The 10,670-nt window shown below is 37.8% G+C and overlaps 1 long non-coding RNA gene across 1 annotated transcript; it reads right to left on the bottom strand.

Moving 5' to 3' along the window:
- Positions 1 to 7,557: 7,557 nt before the first annotated feature.
- Positions 7,558 to 9,510, bottom strand: LOC133314013 (uncharacterized). Its single transcript, XR_009751892.1, has 3 exons — positions 9,080 to 9,510; positions 8,248 to 8,338; positions 7,558 to 7,727 (listed from the first exon to the last, which is right to left on the bottom strand). It is a non-coding gene; the product is annotated as an uncharacterized LOC133314013 (long non-coding RNA).
- Between the last annotated feature and the right edge of the window lie 1,160 nt (positions 9,511 to 10,670).

The raw sequence follows: 10,670 nt of genomic DNA, 5'->3' as shown, positions 1-10,670 counted from the left end.
ATGCATATGTGTGATATAATTACTATACCATTATTCCTATAATGAAGGTAGCCTCATGTCCTTATACAAAACACATTTTGCCGTTATATACGGATATGATATGAATATTGTTATCTTTGTGCCCGGAGAATATTATTACCTCTGTGCGGCTTATGTGCCAGGAGTGTATGGGTACCTCTGTGCGGCTTATGCGCCCGGAGTGTATGATTATTGTTGGGTGGTTTGCTGATGGTGGAAAATATAAGTTCTGATAGGGGACGTTCCTCTGTTCTTGCAGAACACAGATTCGTCCCTTAGTTCCAACCCAAGTGCGCAAGTGCACGCATCAAGTAATAAAGGGAGTATTAATGCCCAAATTATCGTGCCCACGAGGATAGATTGCTAATTATTGTTTTATCACTGTTTATAAAGAGTGAAAATGAGAAGAAAAGTTAGTAAATGAACTGTCGGGTCAAACGTTCCCTACTGTCTTGACAACGTTCCTCGGGAACAGTAGTTTCAACTTGATGGCAAACAGTTGTTCGCTGCATTATGTATGTGATCCTTCCTGTTTAGAAGAAGGTCAGATAACAATCATTGGAGTTTTATAAGTATTAAAATAAAATAAAACCACCAAAACAGAAATAACTATAATCAAGAGACAACAGGGTGGTGGTTAAAACAGTTTAACAGAAGGAATGGATTCACTGCTTCACTCTTAAAGGGGTTGTTTTCTCTGCTCAAGACTTAGCACCTTTTGGCTTTGTCCTAGTTTCTTTGCCTGCCAACTCTGATTCCTTAGCTCATGGTCTAGATGGCTCACAAGTTTCCATATTCCTACGGCTCCCTTGACTCCAACAGGTACTTAGTTCAGAACCTTAAAATGGACGAGTTGGCCCCTTATTCCTAAGGTGACTAGTAGCATTTTTCCCATGACATCTACCTTCCCCCAATGGATAAGCTGTCTGAAATCCCTTCCTTGTGGAAGTTCCTTTCTCAGTATGTTCCCAATTTCCATTGGCGCACAATGAATATAGCTTACTTAGCCAAAGAAATACAAAAAGCTTCGGTCAAGAGTTTTGAAAACAGTTCTTTAAGAGTTTCACAGTTTACCCGTTCCACAGATAGTTCAGCTCATGGCTAATAGTTTAAACATAATTATTCTCAGTTGAGATCACACAGACCCGAGATTCAGTCAAGAGATAACGATTGGAACAAAGAGAAAAACACTTATATTAATTTAAAAGACAGTTTACAAAAAGAAACAGAAAATTGAGAAAGATGGGTATTTGCTCGTGAGGAGTCTTGATGGTTGTTTACAGAGAAGGGAAGAGGGGTTGTCACTTAATTACAGTTACAACTGAAAATTAAACTAAGTTACTAACTACTACTACTACTAGGTGATCTTCTTCCTTCTGGACTTTAATCCCTCCAGAATCCGATGATGTTTTTGTATGAGGGTGGTCCTATTTATAGATGGAAGGAGAGTGGCAAGCTTGTAAATTCTTTGGAGCAAGTTGCTTGAATAAAGGGACGGGTCGGTGGCAGCAGAGTATGGAAGCTGCGCAAATTGCTGGATGGAACAAGGTTTGGTGATGATTAGCCGTAGTTTGCAGGTCTTCCCATGTTTTGCTTCTGTTTTCAGCCAATGAGAACTCTTGATTCCCTGCTCTTCACGTTTCCAGCTGCTCAGTTGGTGCACTGCCTTGCTTTTTAGAAGTCTTTAACTCTACGTTACCTGTAAAGTGTACAGAAGCATTAAATGAATGGAGCAGGTGCATTAAATGCGTCTCAGTCCGTTCCCCTTTTAATATATTTTAAAGGAATACGTTACCATCCGTTCCCCCACTGTGTTTTTGTCACAAATGTGTAAAACAAGTGATTTTCATGCTGAAGTTACGTTGCCATCCAAATGGGCTTAGATGGGAACGAATTTACGTCCCATCAACTATCTCTGTGCGGATTATGTTCCCGGAGACCCTTATTATCTCTGCACGGATTGTGTTCCCAGAGACCATTGTTATCTCTGCGCGGATTATGTTCCCGGAGACCATTGTTATCTTCTATAAGGAGTATGATCCTTGGATGTATCCTGAATTAAGGAGATGACTTGTATAGATGAGATGTCGTATGTTAGTGCACAACTGAGTTGTGCCATGTGAATAATGCAAGATGTTAGGTCATATACTTGTAAGTGGACAATAATATGTCAAATTTGGATGTAGGATGTGAGGCGTAATGTGCAAAAGTTCTAAATGTGATATTGAAGCACACTGTTGTGTGTGTAAATTAAGTATGATGAGATAATTTTTAGCTCCAAGTGATGTTGTAAATTTGTTGGGATTCTCGCCTTATATTAAAAGAGATAATAGCTTGATTTAATGTTGACAGATTGAGTAAATGACTTTCAACCAAGGCTAGTGATGATTGAGATTTTAAGTTAAGGCGGCAATCTGTTAGCCTTGATGAAAGGTAATTGTGTTGTAGTCAAGTACGAATGTGTAATAATAGCTGGAAACTGGAATTGCAATTGGTTAAATAAAAGTTGATAGCTCTGCTTTACTGTTAGAGTGACTTGCGGAGTATTGTATATGGTATATGCAACTTATGGTGAAAGATGTGTTGAAAATGCACAACGTTGATGTTGTTTTTGGCTAGGTACTAATGATGTATGGTCATATGCTTGTAGTAGCCTTGGAAATTCTAAGAGATTGTATATCCACCGATGTTGAATTATAAAAGTAGTGACAATTATGGATTTAGTTCTATATGACAGGACAAGTAAGTTTTGAAAATCCCTATATGATTGGACTTAATGGTAAGAGATATGATATGATATAATTGAACGGTACATAAATGGTTAAATGTGATGATTATGAAATTGAGGTATACAAGAATGAAATATATGTGGAAGTTGTAGTAAGAGTATTGAACGATATTCAAACATAGTTGTTGGTGGAAATCTTAGGCATATTCCTTTAATGTGAAAAATCATTGATGAATTGTACGTTAAGCCTTGAGATGGCTAAGTTGAGAAAGAAATGAACAATTGATGGGAAGTATAGGTATGACCTTGTACGTAGAAGTTCATAAGTAGAATTGTTGTTGGAGGCTTTGAAATGGCCAGTGTGATATGTGAACTATAATGAGTGGTCCATTAGGTAACAGTGAAATGTTTTGAGAAATTGATTCGTCAATGTATTTTGGTGGAAATTAGTAAACCGATAAGGTTAGATTCGGTATTAAGGTACAGAATAAGTGTCTGTCATGTATTGGGTGTAGAAGTGGGATTGCATGTTCTTAGAACAAGAACATAGGTAGAAATACAATTGAAGGATTATTCCCTTCTAGACGTAGATGGGGATTATTCCCTTTGAGACTGAATTTACCATGAAAGTAAGACTATGTGATAAGTGGTACTGAAAAGGATTTAATGACGAAATTTTTGGAGTTTGCAGGAATAAAATTCAATTGAAGGATAATTACGGGATGAAAGATGTCAGAGAGTGATAGGTGCCTGTAAGGCACAGATTGAATTGGACTGGATATGATCCTACGTGGATATTGTTGACAAACTAACTAGGTTAGCACACCTTCCAAAAGAAATTATGGGCTACATATGTAAGATAACCCAACTAGTGAAGATGAATTGGTCAATCAGAGAAAGTTCGCAACTGCGACGTATGCTCCGGATGATCACATGTGGTGATACCGGATGATATTGAAATTTAGGAGGACCTGAAGACTCCCATTGGTCATATTGAAATGTTGGACCATAGTGAAAAGAGCTACGAAGCAAAGTAACTCCGATGTTAAAGATTCAGTGGGAAAGTCCTACACCTGAGGAGGATACTTGGGAACAGGATGATGAGATTCTCCGGCTGTATCCTGAGTTAGCGGATAGGTATAACTTAATTTTGCGGACAAAATTTCAAAAAGGTGGGGTAAATATAACACCTGATAATTCTAAATGTGTAATTGTATATGCTAATCTGAATTAAAAGGGGAGGATTAGTGAAAATCTTGAAATTAGGGCCAAAATATGTATAAAGGGCAAAATGGAAATTTACCAAACAAGTGCCCGTAGGCATGAAAAATTGAGTAGAAGGTCTCAAATGATAAAAATAAGGCCAGAAATGGATTCTGAATGAAAAATCGAGTGGATAGGCAAGTTTCAGAAATTTTGGTGAATAGTAATTTTCTGGTGTAAAATACTGCGATATAATTGCACAGATTAGCGTAAAATCATGATCAGTTTTTGTAGGAAACAAAAATATGACATAAACGAGAAAAATACATAGGTTATGAATTTATGGTTTAAATTAGGTTATTTATTAAATTTAATTCACATGTGGGATCCACATATGGTCTTAAGTGACTTAGATTTCATAATTCCATCACATTCTCTCTCCTCTCTTCTCCTTCTCTCCCGTGAGTTCTTCACCATTGTTAGGGCTTTGGAGCTTTTGATTTCTAACTCCATTTTCTAGCCACTTTTAGCAAAAACTTCCAACTACAAAGTTGTTTCCCTCACTCTTGTGAGTAACTTACATGTAGAGTGCATCTTGTGGGGAGCATTGTGGAGGGAGAAAAAGCCTTGGAACAACCACAAAATTTGGGGGGGTTTTAGAGAATTTTGGTGGCTTTTGGGTTGATTCATTGCTTGGAGATCATCCCCTTGGACCCTAGGAAGCTATTGGTGGCAAGATTTCTCACTCACAATGAGTTTTTGTGTAGATCATAAATGGATGAGAGTTTGATTATGTGTTAGTTGATTGATGTGGTTAGGGGCTTTTAATAATGTTGCTCCTTTGGAATTAAATTCTTAAAATGATAAATGATGATGATTGATGCAATAAAATTTATGGTGATTTGTAAAGTTGTAACTTAGTTAAATTTGGAGTTGAATTCCAATACTTGTGAAATGGCATGATGATAGGATTGGGTAATTGAGTTGTGGAGTAAGATTATAAGATTGTATTAGTGAATTATAAGATTGTATGATGTGTAGAAGTGTCGGAATGGATTGAAAACCTTGAAGCTTGATTCCATGTAGAATTCGACCTATAGGTTGGTTTAAGGAAAAATGAGGTGATGAATGTTGTGTAATCAATGGTTAATACCTCGGTGCATAAAAGGGTGAGTTAGTTCGATGATGTAAATGATTGAGGTAGTTGAAGAAATGAAAAATATCCTTTGGGACTTAGTGATTATGATTAGTTATAACAATTGTGAAATTGATGGATTGTTTGCAATTGATTGATGGTCATGGTTGTTGATCCTATAGGTTGCCTCTCACGGACGCACTAGTGGAGGATTGAACTTGGAGCATACGTGTGGAGCATTGCTCTTGGATTAGAGGTAAACCTTTGAAACTTGGGTTTTAATTCCTTGTGTGCTCCACCACACCTAGTGGAAGGTTGTGGTCGGATTTTGTGCCTTTGGACATTGTGTGAATATGTATGTTCATGCATTATTGCTTGATTGTGTGACATGCTTGGAGCATGTTGTGTGTGAATTGTTTGATCTCTGGCCAGTAGATGTGTGTTGGTTTGGACTTCCGCTGGAGATATACGTTGGGGATTCCGATCGGGTTTTGCCGTGGGGCCGACTCTGGGAACGGTACCAGGATGATCCAAACGTGGGACTTCCGCTGGATAGGTCTCATGAGGAGTTCTAGTTGGGTTTTTCCATGGGTTCGTCTCATCCATGGGAGAGGCACCAGGAAGATTCCCGGGAGTTATATGATGGGGTCCTTGAACGGAATCCTTATGTGGATGTTCTTGGATTTGTGCCCAGTTGTTTGTGATGTTGTATGTTATGCATTTTTACATGATGTTAATTGTTGCACATTGAGTGAGCCATGGGGTGGAGTGATCCTCTAGTACCCTTGGTTTATTGAGATATATCTGTATATCTCACCCCGCGTTTGAGAGGAGTTTATTTGATACACATAGTATGACATTAGCATTTTGGACTTAGATCATGAACATATTGCACGTTGAGATTTCCATGCTTTTGTAGTGTTCATGATTAGATTCTAAGTCTTTGTATTGATGTACATTTAGGTCTTTTGTTTATGTTTGTATTTTGGTGAGAATGGGACTTATCCATGGCCATACATGTTGTGTTTTGAGGAATTTGGAATCTTATGTTGTAAATAGACCATTTGATGTTAAATGGCTATGATATTGGAAACCATGATAATTGCCACTTGGATTATGCAAAATTTATATGTTGTAAAGTATATTCATGGAGGTGGATAGTGATGGAAGGATTAAGGACATAATGAATGTGTTGAGTTGTGAAATGGTCAAATGATTATGGTGAGGATAACTAATTAGGTACATGATTGGATAACTGGTAAATCTTGAAAATATAAGTACAGTGCTGCCCAATTTTCACCTCCTATATGATAGAATTGGACCTCTTGGCCTTTTGGAAGTTATAGATCTTTCTTTTAGCTTTCCAAGGAGACTAAGATTGTGTAAATAGGAGTAGTATAACTCAAGTTATGGGTAAAATACAAAAGTAGGTCAAATTGCCCTGTTTTGGGTGCCTGCTCCAGAACTGTGGCGCTATTGGCGTCAAGTTGACGCTATAAGCGCCAACCATCAGTGGGAGGCCGTAACATTGGTGCTATGTACGCCAATATGATGCTGTGGGTGCCGTACTCTCTGCCTCCTGGTGCATTGTGGCACTGTCAGTGTGGGACCGACGCTATCAGCGCGGGGGTCTTGGGGATTTCAGCATCCATTTTCTTAGAAAATTCATAACTTGGGCTACGGTGCTCCAAATTGAGCGCGGTTTGAACCCACGCGTAGCTAACGTAGAAACCTATAACATATTAGTGAATGAGAAGAATTTTAGAGGTATAAAAATAGTTAGATTAACTAAAAAGGCGAAGAAATTAGTGTTAAACATGGATAGTATAAGTTTTAAGCTTTGCTGGTTTATTGGAACCACTTAGCATGTTTAAATGTAAGTTGCATGGTATTAATCTTTGGAATGTATAATTCCGCAAAAAGTTCTGAGTTATGATCACAGTTATTTTAACGGTACAAACGATAGTAAAAAGAAAAAGTTTTCCTGTAATTACAAATAACTACTGTGATTGTAATTGCGCTTAATATCATATTGATGATAACACACCTGTAACATCCCCGTCTCGAGCCGGTTCAATTAACATACATATGATAAAACAGAAAACAGCGGAAGACTTAACTTACGAAAATATGAGCTAACTTTTTCTTTTTCTAACTTAATTCTTTCTCGGCGTAAACGAAAATCGGGCAGAGTTTCCTCTATAAATCGGACAACTGGGGATTTTCCAATCCCACTCAGAAGCATTTCCTGATAAACAGTTTATACAACATATCAATTCGGAAATACCAGATATCCAAATATAATCGAATACCCATACATGGGCGCATGCATAACATGGCTCCGTGCCGCTAAATCTAACAGCATGCCATCAAAACATAAACCTATCTGAATACTACATCATCATATAACGTTCCTGAATACTCAAATGTACATGCATCAAACTGACGGACATGTACAAAACATATACAGGCCATATACAAAATAAAGGATCAATATCATGATCCATCAAATGCGAAAATACTAAAATACATCAAACACTCCAAAAAGGTAGCAGCCTACAGCCACTCAAAATCCGGTCTGTCAACTGCCTCAGCCACGTGTCGTGTCCCTGCCTAGTGAGGACTCACCGGAAATCTGGGCACCTGAAAATGTGTCCCCAAAGAGGGGTGAGATTACAAATCTCAATAAGCTCCAGGTTTATAGAGAATTCTCCATACCCCTGGCTCACTCCTGCATGAAAGTCAGATACAGAGTATACAAATACAACATATAACAGATATCATAACAGAACAGAGCATATATCCATATCATATCAGAGATGTGCGCCGTCATTCCCAAGGGAGGACCCCAAGCGGAAATCAACGCACGTGTTCCCGAGGGAGGACCCCAAAGCGGAACCAGACATATCAGAGGAGTACACCATCAGTCCCGAGGGAGGACCCCAAAGCGGACGTCCGGGTACTATACAATCAATGGCCAGAGATTGTTTCAGAAATCAAATTACAGAAGTCACATCAGAGCAAAACATATCATGTTATCAAATAACTCTATATGAATGCATCTATACAAAGCATCTAAATCACAGTCATACAGTCCAACCATAGTTCACTAACCATGGTGGAGCACTCAAGCAGGAAAAGACTCCTTAAACATAGAGCTTACCTCTTGAAGCTTTACCAATACGCTTACTTGTGGAACAAGTTACTTTTATCGCTTCAAGAGATTTCCGATCCTTCTCAATCCCTAGGCACACCTAGAGAATAATTTACAATGCATCAATAAAATGATGCAATACCATAATTATTTCATAAGCATACATTTTATCGCTTATTTTCCTTTCTTTGCATTTTTGCCAATCCTATGCCAATACACAAGTCTAGACCTCTTTATAACCGTTGGTGTTCTTTAATTTAATCAACCATTCCCTTAGGAATTTTCAACATAAATCATGCTATTTTTCTTCAAAACTCATCACCTTTATACAATTTGTTACAACACATTTTATTTACAATAAAATGTACAAAATATGTCCCTAAATACCCTATAGGTCGAATCCTACAAGGGGAATTTCCAAAGATCCTTCTCTTTTACAATGCATTTTCGTTACTTCATTACAACTTGCAAACACCTAGGAATGCTTCCACTAAATTCCTATTTTGAGTTTAGACACCAAGTCCTTTTTACTTAGGCATTCTTACTAACTCATCCATTTTCACTCATTTCCAACACACTATACCTTCACAATACATAATATAATTTTTTCCACAATAACTCCTACTCACTCCATGATGGCCGAAACCTAGGAGGAATATGCAATAGGACTTTTAAATTTTTATATCACATGTGGATGCTTACTCAACACTATAACTTCCTAAACAACAATAATCCATCATAAATTTCACATTCTAACATCAATTATTTCCCAACAAAATATGCTCATCAATTTCATAACTTAAATCATCAAAATAATATCATGGAAATAGAGGTTTCTTACCTCTAAACACTTGTACAAAGCCTAGAGAGCAATCTCCAAGCCAAGCTCCATCCAAAAACTCACTTTTTCTCCTCCAATGAATAGTAACTCGAAAATGAGAGGAGGAATAACTCTTCACACACTCAACTATAGCTCAAATGGATAGGTGGAATGGATTCATTGAGTGGTTTCCAATCAATTTCATGTGGTGGGTCATTGGATTTGGTGGATGGATGATGAAGAAATCAAAGAAGGAAAATTTGAAACCCTAGCCCCTTCCCCTCCATGTGCAGCTCGGCCATGCAAGAGAGAGAAGAAGAAAATCTGAAATGAATAGTGTTTCATTTAAGTGACAAGGCTATATAGGCACATGTGGCCATTTTCATCGGATGTTTTTTTATCGCGTATTTTAACTTAAATTGACCCGGAACTAACTCAAAGCTACAAACATATTTTTTATTTCCTAAAATCATTTACATTAATTTTTTTATTTCCTAAGGAACAATATTCATAATTCACAGTATGGTTTTTGCACCGTTTTTGACGAAATGCACTGTGCATCACTAATTGTACTTCCTTTACTTACGAAACTTAAAACTTATAAACTTATCATTTTCTTGGGCCTATATTGACTTGCTTGGCATATATTGGACTTTCTTATTCTTATTTCATCAATTATTTATTTCTGGACTCTACCGGTTGCTTAAACAGCAGTACAAAATACCCGGTAGAAACACTATTCACGAGATTTTCACGGAAAGTGCCAGACTATACAATTTTTCGTTCTGAACTCATATTTGTCATCAGAATTTTCAAATTATGTTCCTAAAATTATTTTGCTCATTTTAAGCTCTACCGGTTAATTCACAAAACTGTAAATTCTCCGGCAGAACACACTGTTCATAACATAGTCATGATTACAGTCAAAATACTCGAAATCGCTCACTGAATCTAATTATGGCATTTAAATCCTTAAATTAAATCTCCAACTAAGATTTACCAGTTAGGGTCATTATAACACCGGTCCGGTAACAGGGTGTTACATGTACGCAGCCGTTATCAAATTTGCACTCATTGCAAATTTTGAAATTGTGCCCTGATAAAGCAACTATCTCCTCAGCCATTAATGCAACTGCTCCTACTCTATTTCCCTCTCACCAATGTTTCTAACCTAAACCGTTCCACCTCCTTACCACCATCAGTAGAAGTTGAATACCACTCACCCTGACCATTCGTTCCATAACGTTCCCATTCCACCACCTCCTCAACTCCCTGTCTTTAATCTCCACGTCTTGAAAAACTCCTCACTTGCCTGCTTATTTAAACCCATCTCCTTCCTCCTTCGAAACCTTACCACATTCTGCTAACTTAGAAACTTTTGCTCTCATTCTCACTTCCTACATTTTTCCCTAAACCTCCTTCTTTCTTTAACCATAACCAGACTTTTCGTCTCTATTATTCACGTGGCCAGCCGTGGCCAAGAACCTGAAATCACCGAAGAAGTTGTTCATCTCTACCTAGAGAGGAACATCTTCATTCAAGATAAGGCTCCCCTTCCCTCCTTTGTGAAGAAAGCCTTGACCAGCCTCAAATGGCTTTTGTTTGCCACTGA

The sequence above is a fragment of the Gastrolobium bilobum genome, unplaced genomic scaffold, assembly GCF_033153095.1.
Source record: "Gastrolobium bilobum isolate Gb01-03AN ecotype WA unplaced genomic scaffold, APGP_CSIRO_Gbil_v1 utg150489, whole genome shotgun sequence".
In the NCBI taxonomy this organism is placed as follows: Eukaryota; Viridiplantae; Streptophyta; class Magnoliopsida; order Fabales; family Fabaceae; genus Gastrolobium; species Gastrolobium bilobum.
Note: the sequence above shows the minus strand (reverse complement) of the source record. Positions and strands in the feature narration are given on the sequence as shown.